The 19,397-nt window shown below is 41.5% G+C and overlaps 1 protein-coding gene across 3 annotated transcripts in view; it reads right to left on the bottom strand.

The window, feature by feature from the left end:
• The window catches only part of ZNF385B (zinc finger protein 385B), a 708,580-nt gene that overhangs the window by 600,907 nt on the left and 88,276 nt on the right, over positions 1 to 19,397 (bottom strand). For 2 of the 3 annotated variants that reach the window (XM_089690377.1, XM_089690379.1), the window contains exon 2: positions 17,735 to 17,884. The exons of the other annotated variant lie outside the window; for it this stretch is intronic. The gene's annotated coding sequence lies outside the window, so the exon portion shown is untranslated. The remainder of the gene's footprint in view (positions 1 to 17,734; positions 17,885 to 19,397) is intronic. 3 annotated transcript variants of the gene reach the window in all.

The raw sequence follows: 19,397 nt of genomic DNA, 5'->3' as shown, positions 1-19,397 counted from the left end.
CCTAAATTTATGAAGAAATTTGATTTTTAAAATTTTTTTATTGGATATGTTTTATAGCAGAAAGTAAAACATATTGTTTGTTTTTTTTTAAATGTCAGTGTTTTTTCATTTACATTTTTTACAAAAACTGAAAAAACGCAAAGATGATTAAATACCACTAAAAGAAAGCTCTATTTGTGGGAGGGGGGAATGACATAAATTTCATTTATGTGCAGCATTGCATGACCGTGCAATTGTCAGTACGTAATGCAGCGCAGCAGCGCAAAAAATGACCTGGTCAGGAAGGGGGGTAAATCTGCCAGAGGGCAAGTAGTTAACACTGTCAGGAGAAAAGTGTTCAGAAGAGCTTAGTGTGCATAAGACCTTATTCAGGCTTGTTCAGCAATAATGTGCCAAGAAAGAGTAGTGGCTATTTTTCGGTTAAAGGTAGGAGAATCCCCTAATCATTGCTGCCAGCAGAACTTATTTTACAAATTGCTTTTATACTGTCCTACTAATAGTTAGCCAACAACTAGCTAACAAAACTGACAGAAGCAGTGTTGTGTTTCATTCCAAAACTGAATTTAGTTCTGTGAACAGTTCTGTAAAACTACACTACAATCACATAAACTGATGTTACATTATGCTGTACACATGTCCCTTATAAATGCATACAATGGACACATATCTTACAAACAGCTACATACAAATCACATTGAATACACTGAAATGTTATCAAGCTATGTATATGACTTTGATAAGCACAATGAACGAATTTACAGGCATATGTGTATCAAAGAAAGAAAGGAGTTTTTCACTGGTGTTTTCTTCTGAAGGTTAAAGTGGAAGTGCAGTGGTGGATGGGAAATCTTTATTTTTAACAAGCATGAGACATTTCCTGTTACAGTGAATGCCCAATAGATGACTCCCTACTCAACACAATGTGAATACAGAACAGCTTTGCTTTACAGATATGAATACTAATCTGTATCCTGAGACTTCTCTAGCTATCAGCGATCCTGTAACTGACATTTTTTGATCATTTTTGATATCATGTAATATGTATATGTCTATCTAGTATGAGCAGAAGGAAATTAATAGATTAGGCATACTGTAAACACTTTATTTCTACAAAAAACAGCAGCAAAGCATAAAATAAAGTAAAAAAAAGAGAATTGGAGTGCTCCAACAAAGCCTTTTTTATAGACTAGTGAAGAGTTAAAACCCTGGTCAGGTTGTAATTGTTGTGTTTGGCCCCATTGGGAAGAGTTTCTTCCACTTTCTGCCCTCTGAAAAGGTATCACCAGGAAAGGAGGTGTCAGGGCTCCAGGTATGACCAGAGGTGTGTCGACCGACACAGGGAAACACAGACTTCAGGTATAGTGTGTAACACAATATAATTTATTAAAGACAACACAAACATAAACGCAGTGCAAACAATCAGACTCAACACTTACATAAATATGTACAACCAGGTGCAATAAACCTTAAACGAATAGGTACCAGTGCAGTCAGGGCTGGAGAGGTGGAGTGGTCAGGCAGGCCGAGCCCACAGCACGGATTTCCTCAGGGCACGGGGTCTAAGTCCCAGCCTGCTAATCACCAGGGCCCCTGATGGTGGGGATGGACTTGGTGCAGACTGGAACCAGGTTGCGACCCCTGAGTGCATCCGGCTGTGGTAGAGAGTACTGGCAGGGGAGTGCAGGAACGGAGTCTGATGGGAAGAGGCAGGCAGACTTACTAGAGGTGATCCGTGCAGGATGGATGGATTGTCGGGTGAAGTAAGCATAGTCAGACAGGCCGGGTCGGTATCGTGTGGGCAGCGTGGTACAGGAGGAGCAAGCAGAGAATGGTCGGGGTCACAAGCCAGGTTCAGCAGGTAGCGGGCAGCGCGGTACCGAGGATCAGGCAGAAGGATGATCAGGCAAGCCAGGGGTTCAACAGGATACGGTCAGCAGAGGTCAGGATCAAGCAGGGTCAGCAACGAGGCAGGAACACAGGATACCAGGTACAGGGGCTCATGGGAAACATACACCAAGGCCCTGATCACAGGCCTGGTCATTCCTTAAATACACCTCCGGCAATCAGCCCAGGTGTTGGCTGACTACAGGAGTGAGCTTCTGGCTGCTGAGAGCACCCGCTGGTCAGCCCTGGTACTGCAGCCCACACGGCAGGTGAGTCCCACCACCAGTGCTGAGTCCATTCCTGACAGGAGGAGAGGGGAAATCTTGCCAACAGACATACTGTAGAGAACAGTTAGAATCTCAAAGATAATTAGAGGCAAGGTGCTGCACACAAATCTTAACCAATCGTGAGGAATCATCAGTTATCCCTAGTGTTTTGGCTTTGGCCATTCTCCACAAATTAGGGAGCTCCCCCAAAAGATGGGTCACCTAAATTGAGAAGTCCATGTAAAACAAAAAAAGAGACAGTGGCAAACGCTCATCTCAAGAATCCAAGATCCGTTACTGTTATCACACGTAACAAAAGGAAAGAAAGAGTTATTGTGCCTGCCTCTATGGCTGAGTGATCCGGCTGCACAATCATGTGCAACCACACAATAATTCTTTCTCCTTTCAGAGATTTATATCCAAGAATTTTCAATTTGATTCCAATAGACACCTTTTTGCTAAATTGTTCTATTCCTGATGAAAGGAGGCTGTTGGTTACCGCAACACAATGGCTGTCTTGTTACGTGTGATTTTTTTTTTCATTTTCAAATGATTAGTTAGAATTTGGCACTGACATAGTACAAGCAACTGGACTAACAAAAGTCTGGGAAAGTCAGATTTCCTTACCTTTCACTTGTTCCACGTCAGTGACTTAATGGGGTGATTAAGAGAGTCTGACTCATTCAAGCGCATTTTTACATAGCAGGAGTAAGGAAACTAAGGAGACTTTAAAAAGAAATGAACTTGCACAGAACTCAACCTGATGGCTGAAAGTGGTAAATATGAAACATTCTCTTTTCTTGCATGGATGATTATATGATTCCTTTATATTAAAATAGCATGTAAAGCAAAGTTACCGAAATGCCAAAAATCACAGTTTCATCCCTACTAAAGTTATCAGTAGTTACTTTTACATAAAGCAACTTTATTTGTTTTAGGATAGCCCTTTAAGTTAAAAAAAGGAACTTACTCATCACAGTTAGTCCCCCCCCCCCCCCACGCTATTTACAAACAGAATGTGCTATGCGTAAAAGTTCCTTTTATAGCTTGCAGAGTTCATATCATCAACTGATGCTAAATTTACGTTGTTATATTTATCTGATGACCTCACACATTGAATGAGTAGACAGTATGGAAGAGTTTAAGACAAGCCCTGAACATTCATTCTTGGAAGTAATAAACCATATGGCAAGCAAGCAGCTTACTTTCAAAGGACTTTATGTAATCAGTTTGTAAAAAAAGGCATTATGCAGACATCTAGTAGCTTGCGCAGTCATATTGGTTTGTTCCGCATATATATTCTCTGTAACAGACTCTAATTCTCAGTAATGGCCTGCACTTTGTACTTTATAACTGCAGAACAGACTTGGTTTAAATATATACTATAAAAATGGTTTTAAAGAAGGAAAAACAACCAACAATTGGATAAAGATATACATCAGACTGCAAATTTATTGCTGTGGTTCATTTTACCAGTTAGTTTACAAAGGACCCTGTCATCAAAAACATATATCTATTGTTTATCATAAAAGAGAAGTATGGCCAAAGCTTGTTTGACTGTACTTCTCTTGGGGGTTACAAGGGTACATTTACTTTTGTTCACCTGTGACCCAGAGTCAGCTGAAAGAGAAAAGCCATGCCAGGCTCGAAAAGATTTCCAACAATATTGTTGGGATCCACCTGGCTGCCTGATTGACAGCTGGCTCCCCCATGCGGCTGAATTAACATGCGGCTGAATGCCAGAGCCAGCTGCACCTACCCCTGCCAGCCTGGCACCCCAATGAGCACCAGAGAAGAGTGGAGAGCAGTGATTGACAGTCACTGGGCTCCACTCAGAGCAGACTGACAGCTGGGCAATATAAGTGCTCAGTTATTGGTCTTAGAACCAGTTTGTGACAACTGCAAAGTTACACAGATACTACAGCATGGGGGTGAATTTGTATGTTTGAAGTCCATACTTCTCCTTTAGAACCCATCTACACTTCCCATAGCGGGAACTCACGTTTCTGCTTGTGATTGTGTGGGCAGTTTTCACATGATTTTGCGTGTCGTCCATATGGCAGCCTATTCACGTCAATGGGCTTCTCTATGTGTGTTTGTTGCCCAAAAGAAGCTCTTACTCCTTTTTTGAGTGAAAAGCTTCATGTGATTTTTAGGGTGTGTTTTGTAGTGATTGCTGTGAGATTCTGTCTCGCAATAATTGTGACAATATCACATCATGTTTGTGGTGCCATTTAGAGTGAATGGCATCCAAATGTGCGTTGTGCGTTCTGCAGCGAATGCCGCACTGTTTAAAATCACTGGCATAATCGTGGCGATTTCGTCCACAATTCCAAATCACCAAGTATAAGTAGGGCCTTAAAGAGTATGTAAACCCCAACAAAGGACCTCTCTTACTTGGTCCCTTTTGGTCTGTTACAATGTTCTCAACTATCTTTGAGGACTACAGAACCCTTCCCCTCTACGACATGGAGCAGAGCGGAGGAAGAGGTGTTTTAGTCCCATCTTAAGGTGACAATGCTCCTTCTTCAGATACAGTTTGGTGAGCATAGTAACCCTAGGCCAGATACTGCATTTATGGAAGAACAATGAAGTGAAAATAAAGGAAAACGATTTAAGAAAACCAATGCAAGCACCACATCGAAGGACTTTTCTTTGGTTTAGATACATTTACAGTATATGTATTGTAACAAACACCATCAGAGCCTGCAAGGGGACCTTATCCTTTACAGATGTTTTGTTACATTTTGCTCAGGTTAGGGCCTTTTTTTCCATATGACAGGCTCCCCTAGAAAACACATGTGGGACAGGAATTGGCATTCCTGGCTTGTTAAGTTGATGTCAGATGCCCAATTCTGTCTTTAAAGACAAATAACCAGTGGAAGAGTAGCCTCAATTTACTGCTATGGAATCACACCTTGCTGGCCCGAACACTGCTCAATTTCGATGACATCTTGCTGCCTTAACCACTTGCCTACCAGGCACTTATACCCCCTTCCCGCCCAGGCCAATTTTCAGCTTTCAGTGCTGTCGCACTTTGAATGACAATTGCGCGGTCATGCAACACTGTATCCATATGAACTTTTTATCATTTGTTTCACACAAATACAATTTCTTTTGGTGGTATTTAATTGGCACTGGGTGTTTTATAAATAGAAAAGAGCAAAAAATTAAAAAAAATCTTTGTTTTTATTATAAAAGTTTGCAAACAGGTAATTTTTCTCCTTCACTGATGTGTGTTGCTGATGCTGCGCTGATAGGCAGCACTAATAGGCAGCACTGATGGACACTGATGAGGTGGCACAGATAGGCAGCACTTATGGGTACTGGTAGGAGGCACTGATTGGCAGCATTGATAGGCGGCACTGATCGGGCAGCACTGAAGGCGGCACTGCTGGGCAGCACTGATGGGTGGCACTGCTGGGCAGCACTGATGGGTGGCACTGCTGGGCACATGTGGGTGGAACTGCTAGGCACATGTGGGTGACGTTGTCACCTCGCACTGTGACGTTGGAAACTGCAGATCACGTGGTAAAGGCCACTGTGATTGGCCATTTACCATATCACGCGATCAGCTGTGTCCGTAGGCACTGGGTGCGTGCCGCTGTGGACGTGCAGGGGGCGTGTTCTGGAATGATGTCCATGGACGTCGTCCCAGAATTAGACAACCACGCTGTAGCTGTCTTTCGTCTATAGCGCGGTAGGGAAGAGGTTACCTAGCAAGCGAGCAATTCCATAGCGACAAACAGGCAGCCTCTTGTCTCATAACAGTAACTGCAAGAGAGCTTGTTCTTTTCAAAAACAGACTTGCCAGATCACCAGGTGAAAATAGATGTGATAGCTGCATTAGTTTTCAATTTTAGGCTTTCTTCTAAGAATTTATACACTGCAATATAATAAATGATTGCTTTTGGATATAATAGTGTTTTAACTGCACACCACAGAGGTGGATTAAAACTGGGGTCCAAGGTAATTTATTCCAAAAGAGCTTTACTTTTTGAGGCTTTTATTAACAGATTTTATTTGGGAAACTGTCAGCAAAGTGAACCTTCATTTTCATGCAAGGTCCGCTTTAAACTGACTGATTCTCCCAAGAGTATTTATGCAGCGCCTTAGAATCTGTTCCTGACTAACAATTGTCCTGTCTGTTCTGAACACAATATTTTTCACTCATCTATGGTCACCTTTAGTCTCTGTGATTTTTCATCTCGGCCTGGCTGCAGGTCACAAGATAATGATGCTTTTACCTTTTGTGTTCTTACATTTACTTTGGCTAAGACACCCTATATATGTCTTTTCAAATGATCGTATAACAAGCAACACTGTTGAAAAGGATTTTTTAATATATCATTAAATCCAGGTTGTGAGAAAAAATAAAAGTTCTTTTTTGTGCCAACATTCTAAGGGGCTTAAAGTCATATATATCATTTATAATAAATGTTATTCTACTTTATAAGGAAGGAGGATACAGCACATAGGTCACCTATATTCAGCCTAATGTATAAAAGTGTAAGTCTTCCATCCTAGACCTTTAATACACAGGGGTTGATTTACTAATGGCAAAGTTGTTGTGCACTTTGCAACGCATTTACTGCGGAGTTTAGTAATAAATTGGAATCTCTGCTGACTTCCATACACCAATCATGCGCAAGCAAAAATTCATTTCTTTCTATTTTCCTTTCTTGTGATTGGGTATTCTTTGCAAAGTGAATATTTAGGGCCCTTTTACACCGGTGCAGTTGGATGCATTTGACTACACCCCAACTGCATATACATTCCAAAATCCAGGCTATCCTATGGGCATAGTTCACACCATTGTAGTGCAGTGCAGTACAGTAAAAAAAAAAAAATACAGTATCTACTTTTTCCGCACCACAAACACATTTAAATATATGCAAAAGCACTGCACATAGAAGCCCAAGGAAATAAAGACGAAGGAACTGACCTCACAGGACAAATGTAGATGAAAAACTAGAGTAAACTGCATGCAAACGCGCATTAACTGCGCAACCAATGCATGCAAATGTGAAAAAAAAAATATGCAGTAGATGAGCAGTGTCTAATTTGAATGGGCCCTTACCTCATTTACTAAGCTCTGGAGCAAATGCCCTTGCAAAGTGCACAGTCTGTTTGCCTTTAGTAAATCAACCCTATTGTCAGAAAAGGCTTGCACATAATGGGGGCGAAGATTTGCGGTACATAAATATGCACATGCGCAGAACAATGACGAGCCAGACAGATGTGCATGTACTTGCGCATCCAGGCAATGCTGGTGCCAAAAGGGCTATTTAAACTGGCTGCAGTAATATCTCTTTGCCGTTTGGTCTTTAGCTCCTGAATGTGTATCCTGATCTTTGTGCCTGACTCCTTATACTGAACCAGCTTGTTCCTGACCTCCGCTTGTCTGCTACCTGCCCCGTCCTCTGGCTTGTCTTGGATTACTCTTCTGCCTCCTGCTCTTATCCGCTTGAACCTCTGCTGCTGACCTGGCCTGTGACCTGACTACGCTACCTCTGCACGACTGCTACCTACCTGGCTCGTCTGACCTTGCATCCTCCACCTTGCTCCCCAGCGATCCATGCATACAGCATGGCTGCATTCGGATCCTGCTCTTCGCTACAAACCTCCAGCCTACTGACAGCCAAAGTCCGTGCAAGGATATCTGCCATCAATCTGTCCTGCTTGTTCACCTGCCTGCCGGCTACTGCTGAAACACAGACTACTGGACTGATCACAGGCACTCATACCTCGCCGTGCTCCTGTGACCCCTGTCCCACTATCAGTAGCCCTCAAGCTGGAGCTGTACCGGAGGCTTGCCTCTTCACATCAGGCTCACTATCCAGGTACGAGACAGTACCAAATGGCCATGTCTGAGCCTGCAAGAGGACCCTCTCCCCTGGATGAGATTTGCTAACACCTGGCAGCTCTGACCCAAGCAGTCAAGACTCTGCAGGAAGGTTATGTGCGCCTGGAGGAACGTGTACAGTCCCTGGCTACATCCACCCCTTCTCTTGCACCTGATTCCACCCTAGCCGCGGCTGCAGTCCCAACAGAAACTCTTGTTAATTCTGCTGTCATGATGCCACCTCCTGAGCCTCGAATACCCACTCCAGAACGTTTGCTGGTGACCGAAGCAAGTTTAGAGCTTTCCGCAACGCATGCCAACTCTATTTCAACCTCCAACCATGAACCTTTTCCGCAGAAACTACTAAAGTGGGGTTCATTATTTCACTTCTCCAGCGTGAACTAAGGACAATAAGACAGAAAATAAGGGGAAATCTTTTGCAATGATATAACCCTGTTCTAGGTATGTATAAAACTACAGTATATATAACGCCAGCAATTTTTGCCATGTTGGCTAACTTATGGTAGAGTTATAACCCTGTTTGTTTTTTCCCCATCTGTGTCCCATTGACACAAATGGAAGTGAGAGGGAAATGCCCTCGGAAGCAGTTGTCACCAGAGCCAGTGTCCCCATTGGAAGATTTACTGTCTTTTCCTGTTCTGGGGACAGCTCAAAGTTTTGCATTTTCCATATGGGGTCACTGGCACAAAGAGCTCTAGGGAGGGGGAGTGGGGTCACTGCTACATCCAAAACTAAAATAAAAATGTGGATTTACTTTCACTTTAAAATAAAGGGTTTCTGAATATCTATAGCGTGATCCTGGGAAATGATGCTGTGTTCGTACACTGCTGAGCGTGTCTGGTTATTATGTCTGTGCATAATTATCTTCCTGGAAGAGGAGGACATGGGGGAGGGGGGTGGAGGAAGAGGAGGGTATGGGATGGGGGAATGGGACTGTAGGAGGAGGACATGGGACTGCAGGTGGACATGGGATGGAAGAAAAAGGAAGGAGGAGATGGGATGGAGGAGGAGGACCTGGGATGGAGGAAATGGGACTGGAAGAGGAGGACATGGGATGAAGTAGATGGGACTGGAGGGGGAGGACATGGGATGAAGTAGATGGGACTGGAGGGGGAGGACATGGGATGGAGGAGATGGGGCTGGAGGAAGAGGAGGGCATGGGATGGAGGAGATGGGACTGGAGGAGGAGGAGGGCATGGGATGGAGGAGATGGGACTGGAGGAGGAGGAGGGCATGGGATGGAGGAGATGGGACTGGAGGAGGAAGAGGGCATGAGATGGAGGAAGAGGGCATGGGATGAAGGAGATGGGACAGGAGGAGAACATGTGAAAGAGGAGATAGGACTGAAGGAGGAGGACATGGGTTGGAGGAGATGGGACTGGAGGAGGAGGAAGACATGAGATGTAGGAGATGGGACCGGAGGAGGAGGAGAACATGGGTTGGAGGAGATGGGACTGGAGGAGGAGGGCATTTGATGGGGGAGATGGGACTGGAGGAGGAGTACATGGGATGGTGAAGGAGAAGGACATGGGATGGGACTCAGTGGGAAACCCAGTGGGTGGATTTGGTGGGATGGCCAGTAGGCAGCCCTGAGGGGATGTTGGTGGTCAGGCCCAGGGGGGCCAGGCCTAAAGCGCTGTAAGAGACCCCAAAATTTCTAATGGCTGCCCTCTTCAGCATGGTTGCACTGCTGTGATGAGGGTTTGAAATAGGCAGTGAGGAGGTGACATATTGCCTCCCAGCTGATTGTCAACCACCCCCTGAAAACTATTCCACACCAGATTGCTTTTTAGAGGAGTGGCAGGGGCTGACAACAGTGTTAAAAAACCCTACAAGTTGGTATAAGCATAATGCACTCCGGATCCCTGCCACTCTTTTTGTTACACACTCCTGATCCCTGCCACTCTTTTTGTTACACACTCCTGAACCCTGCCACTCTTAAGATCTTTCCACTTTAGTGAGGGGGGGGGGTGAGGGAGTTGTTGAATTCCTGTATCGATTCTCTGCCAAAAACTCCCTGACCTTTAGCATATTTTTTTTTCATTTGGGTTTGGATAATCTTAAACATTTATTTGTTCACAAACTTTATGCACAATTTTAGAATTCCTCTTTTTTAGACTGCCCATATATTCCCGAATGGTTGGCATCCCTGCATGTGTTCATAGTTTACCCATATTATAACATATAATAAATTACTATAAGTCAACATGCATACCAAGCAGCTCATAATTAATCATATGTATTTAATTCGCTTCTATTTAATATGATTCATAATCCAATCTTCACAGCGTTGTAATTGATGGGATGTCTGCCATTCATTTCCTAGAAATACATTTTTCTGGCACAAAACTATTCCCCCACTGAAGGGAGATGTCTTCTTTGAAGATTAGTCATGTTTTGCTTTTACTAGAATAAGATGAGGAACTCTCTAATTCATTTTACGTGTCATAAAACAACATTCTGCTTCAGTATACAAGAACACTTCTATATGTAGATTTTTAGAACATGGTTATTGGCAGGACTTGTTACAAAATGTTTCATAAATAGGTTTGTTTAATGCTTAGCTCCAAATATAAAACACGCAAACTAATGCAAAACGGTATTCATTAAAATATCTTTCAATTTATTTTTTAAATTCAAGCTGTACCCAGGGGGTGACTGACAACTCATGGGGCCCCCGGGCAATAGGGGATCATGGGGCCCCTGTGTCCTTGCCCACACTCAAAAAAGCCTATAAAAAAGGTACCAGGGGCATTTAATGGGGCCCCCTACTGACCCCGGACCCTCGGGCAGTGCCCGAGTGCTCAAATAGTCAGTCCGCCCCTGGCTGTACCTGAACTTGACTTGGTATCAGTCTGTCACAGTCTCTACAGCAGAGCTTAGATAAGGGAGAGGGGAGCAGCATTAGGAGCTAATCATTTGTGCTGTAGTGCAAGCAACATGCTGTTAGGAGGAAAGCACATAATGAAAGACAGATGAACTCATCAGTCTGCTACTATCCAGTCACAGGGTGGAGAAGAGACCAGTAACTGTACCAGTACTGGATTGCAGCAGAGAAAATCAGGTCTCCTGACCTTGTGCTGTGTGGCAGAACAGTGTAAATCTCATGAATGGATGGAAAGAAAGCAAAAACAGCTCTCTTATATCTACTTCATCTGTGTGTTTAGATGTTCGGTTCAGGTTCAAATATCAAAGCAGATCTAGGCTCTTAAAAACAAACCCTATGAGCAGACTCTCTATTTATTGCAGAAGATACGGTACATTTATTCTGCAATAAAATAAACACACCTGCCTGTTCGTAGTCTTCTGCAGAAACCATTTTTGGAATGTGCATGTACACAAGTCCCACACATGCGTAAGAGTTATGTCATCCCGCACCAATCAAAATGACTGGCACCTGGAAGAAACTGAGAAGAAGAATTCCAGTGCCACAGAGAGGCCTCACAGGCATAGAACCATTTGAGCAGAGGTATGTATTGCGTACTTTAATTCAGCGTGAAATATTTTACAGTAATATCATACTAAGCCATTTTTAAAGCCATTCTATCTAAAGACAATATAATATAACTAATAGCAGGCTGTAGCAGGCCAAACCAGCCACCTACATCTGATATCTCTCAAAAGGTTCTAGAAGTCTTTCTGAGTCTTTTCTGGCTCTGGTTTCCTTCACAATGGACAATGTTATTTTACAGAATAAAACTGGTGGGGGGACTTGGGAACTGAGGAGCTCAAATCCCACCACCAGTGACCCCAATAGTTTTGTACAGTTGGTAAATAACAACCCACTGATGTCTAAAGAAACCTATAATGTCATATGTGGGTAAACTTGGTCGTAAGTATTTAAAACCCACAGAATTCTACTATTCCTGCTTTTGGCAGGTGAGAGTAGTGATTGGCAAGTTTCAGCTGAATGTGAGATGCTGCTCTCTCTGTGGCTTAAACACTTGCCAGTATAGAATTTAGGATGTTTCACTTGATTCTTTCTCCAAAGTCAAGGTAATGAAACATTATTGTCTCTTTCAGCCTGCTGTGCAGGAGCTGCTCTAGCTTGGAGCCACGAAAAGACACATTGAAGATTGACTGCTTTGGGGAAGGCTCTAGTTCCTCCATTTTGTATGCAATGGCTCTTTTTAGCCAGCAACAGCACAAGCTTTCGGCATGAGCCAACCCAGTTTTTCCCAAATACTGGGGCAGATGTTGGAGGCAGCATTATAACACACATGCTCTATTATAAATTCCCTTACATGTGATGGTTATGGGCTTGCTATCAAACAGGCCTTTTACTTCCTATCCCAGATGCCCTATGTACTGCATTGGTGCCCAGATGCCTTATGTACTGATGTATTGAAGGTAGCAGTGCCATGTACCAATTGCAACTCCACATCAGAGGGAACAAGTGTATAGAAATCGATAACATTTCCATTCACTAAATGTTCAAGTCGTGTGTTATGCACATGCTGTATGCGTATTGTCAGTATCAGCTCTGACTTTCATGAGAACTACCATGAAGCATCCATTATGTTGAGGTCTGGTCTGGAAGTGAAATCCAACAACGTGTGATGCCAGCAAGCTGGCTGGTTGGCAAGTGCATTTTGCATGTTGGAACTATGCCTTTCAAATGTAGCACTTACTTGGAATGTAATAACGTAAACAGTAATTGGTCAATCCTATATTTCTTTTTCCAGTCACTCCCTGAATATCATGACCCATGACATACCCAAACCAGTGCCAAAGAAGTCTATAATTCCACATATAGCCTGTTTTTTGCAGATGTAATATTAAGAGTTCCCTGCTCATTGTGATAAGACAGTCAACCTTTTGTCACTTTTGTTGGACATCATAGTCTACATGTGGAATACAAAAGAATATAAAGCCTCAAAAAACAAATATACTGAGTATTCTCCTTAATGTAGTAGAGACGTATGTGACATTGCATGTAACAGAGATATGAGGCACTGTATATAGTAGAGAGGTATCAGGCACTGTGTGTGATACAGAAGCAAGAGAAAAGCTTGTAACAGAGTGAAAATGAGTACTAGACAATCAGACACACAAATACCTTATGTAATTTAACAGACTTGTGATTATGAGAGTGTCATCTAACTGTAATCATGTCTCTATTGTTGCAATGAGGATAGAACAGACAAGCATTTTTGAATCTGGGACAGAGCTGGGTCCCAAGAGGCGATGGGTTCTGTAACAGATGCCACCTCTACTTCCCCCTTAACTATGCCACTTGACTAGCTGGAAGGGTTTGTTGATTCACTGAAGAAATTATTCTGCATGAGCTTTATGAATTCTGCTGCACAAGACACAATATTCACATGAAATAACTATAACTTGATCTAATACGATTTTCTTTCCATTGCCAGTCTTGACTTACACTAGTAAATAAAAAAACACAACACAATGTTAACATAAAATGATAAATGCTCCTTCCTGCAATACATTATAAAGCTTTAATTAATATTTTGTTTCATTATAATTTAAGACTTCTAAAATATCATTAAAACCATATTACAAATTCATTTCTACTTCTGCAAAGTAATCTCAATGAGAAGTAAATGAAACCAATGACAATGATGTTTTAATGAGCTTTAAATTATATTCTTAATGAAAAAAATCAATGATTCATCTAGTGACCCCTTGAATGACTGCTTCATTTTTTTTTTTGTGTGCTTTCCGTAGAATATTTTCTGCATAATACCATTAAGACAACAAAAAATGAGGTATTTAAGCACTTTGTTTTGAGGTATACTTACATTATCCCCCAAATCTACATGCACCTACAAGTTTTCCCTTATCTTTTTGTACCTCAAAGTGGTTTAAAGGCTAAAGGGTTTTTTTTACCTTAATGCATTATCTGTAATAAGGTAAAAACCTTTTATGATCAGCTCCCCCGGCCCCCCAAATACTTACCTGAGCCCAATCTTGACCCAGCAATGTGCACGAGAGAAGCAGTGCACATCACAGTTGTCCTCCCTCCCCTTAGTATTCTGGGACACATGACAGGTCCCAAAAGACTATGGAACCATTCAGAAAGCGCAGCGCTACTCGTGCAAGCACAGTGGGCATCTGGCTGTGAAGCCACAAGGTGTCACAGCCAGGTGCCCACACTGAAAATGCCGGCACTGGGAAAACAGGACGGCTAGTGAAATGAGCTGCGGTGAGGATACTGTGAATCGTGGGGCAGGTGAGTGGCCGTTTTTTTATAAGTCAGCAGTTTTTGTAGCTGCTGACTTTTTGTTTTTTTACAGTTTCACTGGAACTCTGCTTTAACCACCTCCCATCTGGCTAACGCATATATGCGGCCAGACCTGAGGAGCAGCATCCATGTGGGTCGACATACCCATACATCCTCCACAATCGGCGGCTCATGTGTGTCTCACAGAGCGTACACCCACGGGTCCAGTGATCGGTGTCCCCCAGACACAGTGGATCACATGACTGGCTATGGGCCAGGCTTGACTGACTTGGCAGAGATTTATTCTAGTCTCTTGGTGAAGCTGCCTGCTTTGTGACAGAATTCTAATATGGACTATATTAATTATCATGAACAATTATGAACTCATTTAGTATATTTTTTATTATTTAGGTTTTAACCAGGTTTTTTTATAGAAGGAATGGCTTATGTAACTGTGGGACTGCGCCGTATATTTTGTGTTTTACACATGACTGGCTAGCCAGTCATCCCACAGTGTCCCTGATCACTAGCCATCAGTGTAATGTAAATAAACAGTTCAGCCAGCCCCCTGTCACCTATAACACTGGTCCTAGTATCACTAATGCTGCCAGAAATACTATACCGTATCACTAGCTGCACCAATTATTGTCACCAGACCATTGCTGGCAGCCAGTGTCCCTGACTGCAGGGATGCTAGACGCTATACACCATACCAGTGCCCTGATCATCGCCATACCAATGTCCTGATTACTACCACACCAGCGATCTGATCACCGCCATACCAGGGTCTTGCTCACCACCGTACTAGTGCCCTGATTACTTCCATAGCAGTGTCTTGCTCACCTCTATGCCAGTGTACTGATTACCACCACACCAGTGTATTGACCACTGCCAGACTAGTGCCAGTGTCAAGAGAGACAGTGTATCCAACTGTTCCCACTGCCCTGGTGATCCAAGGCCTCAAAAAATGTCATAGGTAGTCAGGAAATTGGATGCGGAAAATATGCCCCTAAGCCTTAAGGTGCTCCTTGGATTTTGGGCCTCCCTGTGTGGCTAGGCTGTGAAACAAGTCTCACATATATGGAATCCCCATACTCCATAGGAGTAGCAGAATGTGTTTTGAGGTGTAATTCTAAGTATGCCTATGCTGTATATTAGAAATATCTTATTAACTGACTTTCTGACTAACTGATCTTTCCGTATTTTCAAAAAAACTGTGGCAAAAAAATGACATTTCCAAAAAGACTCACTATGCCTTCTAAAATACCTTGGGGCATTTCCTTTCCAAATTGTGGTCATTTTGTGCATGTTTCCACTATCTTGGTGCTTTAGGAACTCAAAAATGTGATAGGTAGTCAGAAAATTAGATGTGTAATTTAAGTACCTAGAAAGCCTTACGGTGCTCTTTAGATTTTGGGCCTCTCTATGTGGCTAGTCTGTCAAAAACTCTCACACATGTGGTATTAGAAAGCTCTATCTGTCTAAAAAGAAATAAAAAATATAAAATGTATTTGGGGATAATGCTGCATAGATGAGTAATTGTCATTCACCAGAAATGTAATTTCTGGCAAGATCAACAGATATTTTCTGTACTTGCTGAAAATGTAATTTGCCTGAAAAATGAAAACTAATTTTGCCACCACAGTTTCGAACTAGCAATCAGCAAAATATAACATTTTTGTTTTGACTTACATATGCAAAATAGGGTTTGAAGTTTAGTGTATGGTAAGTCCAGTCATAAATGCATATGCCAGAGATTCTATTGGGTACACAAATGGCATGCTATGTATTCTTGTGGAAAAATAGTAGATGTATCAAAAACAAATGGGGACAGAATATTCTCCTATTAGAATTTTTTTATTAAAAAAAATGTATATACCGTATATATTTAAATGTAAGAATTACAAACGCTTGAACATATTTTGAAATGAACCTTTTAACTGCTAGTACAACAACAATGAGATGGAGAGAGGGAGGACACTAATATGGGCCAATAAGGTGCCTTGCATACACATGAGCTGACAAAAAAAAATATGCGGACAGAAGAGAGCATTGAGATGACTTCAGCAGTCTGCTGCTGCTCTTTCACTGTCCAGTCATAGACTACAGGCAAGGAGGTGACCTAGGTGTTATGCTTAGAGACCAACTATATTTTTGGATACCATATCACTTTTAATATTTCCTCTGGAAGACATTTAGATTGTGGAACACTTTGATATTACTTACAGTACATTCCGAATGATAGGTATACATTTAAAGTGATATTAAAGCCATTTTATGTAAAACGAGATGCTGATAGCAGGACTAATATGCTCTTTTGGTTATTTTTTTTCCTCTTTGCTTGTTGATCATACTGTCCCCTGTCTGCGATGCCCAACATTAGGTATGTGGGTGCCCCTATGTCTGTTGGAACCTATAGTCCTAAGTTCTGCTAGCGCCTCCACTCTCATTTTGAACTACAGCGTCTCACATAGTCTGGTATACACCAATGCTTTTGTGCATCGACATAAACACGTGCCTATGATGCATTCCCCAAAAACATTTCCATGTGCATGAGGCCTAACAGTGCTTTCAGGAGTTGTATTTTTTGGAGAAAAAATAATGAGGGTTTGTTTTTCAACTACAGTAAAATAGTTTAATTTATATGTCTGAATATGGAGTTCCACTTTGCTTGTGTTCATAGTTCCATTATGTCCATTATTCTTGTTTTCATAGTTCCCAAATGAAAAGATGGACCCTAAAACTTTATCAGATACAGAGATACAGCAATGTATGTTCCTTTAAAGTGCCAATAGATGTTATGTACTAAACATTTTTTCGGATTGTTTGTTTTTTAAATTGTAACATTAATGTATATTGCACTGAACCCAAACAATGTGGGTTTTATCACAAACTAAAGCTTCCTTCTTTGGTATTTTATGATGCTAGAAGTACAGTACAGTGAAATAGTACCCTTGATACCTTCTTTATAAGTGTGTTTGTTATATTCTACAGTAACAATGCACAGCTACCCATTTCAAATTGCCAACTAGAGAGAAGTAAAAATCTGCTCAAACTGTGAGCCTAAGTTAAAATAAGACAGAGCGGTTGATATACTAAAGAAATAGAGTTCGTCCACTTTGCAAAGTGAATGTTCACTTAGTGAATGAGAGGAGACTATGCTTATAATTATCCAATCCTATGCAAAGAAAAGTTCAGTTTTTTTAATCTACCTTGCACATGATTGGGTATTTGTAGTGATCAAAGCTTAACCATAATTACTAAGCTATTTTAGCTTACACTTTAACGTTACACTTTGACAAATTGTAAAAAGCTTATGTAAAGCTTAAACTTACACTTCAGAATGTGAGCATTTACTTTTCTACGTAAACAACCTCTACTACTTTAGTACACCAACCCCACTGTTTGTTATATAGTTAATGTAGATCAAATAAACATGAGCTTCTACAGAAATATTGTAATATGTCTACCAAAAGATTGGTTGTTAGTTCACCTTTACAGAAGGTAAAGTCTCCTGGTTCACACTTTGCTTACCTCTGCGGTTGCCAAGCTGCCAGCACCCCTACAGTCGCTCCAGTGATCTGAGGATTTGAAATCCCGTCTCTTCTCCCTCTTCTCTATCAGGGCTTCCAGGACTAACCAGATGGATTCTGACTGGTCAGCGCCCTCAATATAATGGAAATTCTGAAACAGGGACAAACAGAAGCAAAACTCTGAATGAGGTTTTAGTCTTCCCCCACTATACTAAAATAATGTTTATTTCTGTCTATGTCTCTGTTGAAGAGTTCCTCCCTACTCTATCAAAAACCAAGGGAAATGCCTTGGCTGGCCAAACATTTGAAAAAAAGGAAAGAGAGGAGATTTTCAGTATTGATATATAAGAAACAGGGTGATATCACTTTCTTTTGCGGTACAAGTAGCCATGTTGGAAATGCCAGAGCGCCACAGAAATGTCCACGGGTGCACTGACATATCCTGAAAATGAGGTGACTTCTCAATAGCAAAGGAATTAAAATGATCTGTCTAGCCCTAGTCTAAATGTGTCTACGCTCACTGAAGTTTGCTAAAGTTCCTTTCCTCATAGGCATAAGAACGTATGTTCAAAGCCATTTGCATGTTTGTACCACATGCACAAGATGGTCCAGTCGATGAATCAATAAAGACTGTAGGCAGCTTTGGTGTCCCTAAAAAGGTATTGTAAGCATGTTTATAAAATCACAAAAACACTTTAAATAACAGAGAATGTTATAACAGAGTATCTATAACATGGCTGCAACTGCGTTAAAATATAAATATAGACTTTTCAACCAACATCAGCTATTTCAGCATTTGTGGAATTGAAAACTTAAAGAATTCCATTATAAAATATTCTCCACAGATCTCTATTATATTCACAACTTAGTCGCTCAGAGAAACTGATAGAAGTTCTGAAATTGAATGATTCTAAAGAGACTCTGCAAAGGAATGGAAATCATAATTTATGGCTCTTTCACAGTCCTAACACACATAACAAATAGAACTTGGTGTTGTAACAAGTGCAAAAGTGCAAAAAGTAAAAATGAAAAATCATGTAGTGTTCTTAAAATGCTCAATTTCATCTGAATTTATTTATTGTAGCAATACAATATAGCATCAGTAGTAACAAATTAGATGTAACCAATATGCTCTGGTATGCAGCAATAAAGTGAAAGCTATCAAATTATTGCTTGCTGCAAACACCAAGCTCCAGAACAGTACATGTAAATCTTTATATATATATATATATATATATATATATATATATATATATATATATATCTCTATCATATATATATATCATATATGTTATATTAACCCCTTGACGCTGACATCACACAAATATGCGGCCTCACAGAACTTTTTTTCGTGGGGCCACATATTTGCGTACCTGTCTTTGTGCTGGGACAGTGCGCTCCCAGCACAAAGACTAGGGTGTCACTGAGAACCCTGGGTCCCGTTCTGACGATCGGGACCCGGGACTCCCGATTCCGAGTCACATGATCGCTGTGATAGCCTCTGATTGACTATCACAGTGGTCAGTCACTGTACAGCCCAGCCCTCTTGTTTTTTTTTTCTCTCTATGAATGGAGAAGAGAGATACGATGTGTCTCTCTAACTCCCGGCATACAGGGGAAAACAAATGTTTGTGAAAAAAAACAAAAACAGAAAAAGATAAAGG

Source organism: Staurois parvus, unplaced genomic scaffold (genome assembly GCF_062004578.1).
Source record: "Staurois parvus isolate SC_StPar_1 unplaced genomic scaffold, SC_StPar_1.0 ptg000530l, whole genome shotgun sequence".
Taxonomy (NCBI): Eukaryota; Metazoa; Chordata; class Amphibia; order Anura; family Ranidae; genus Staurois; species Staurois parvus.
Note: the sequence above shows the minus strand (reverse complement) of the source record. Positions and strands in the feature narration are given on the sequence as shown.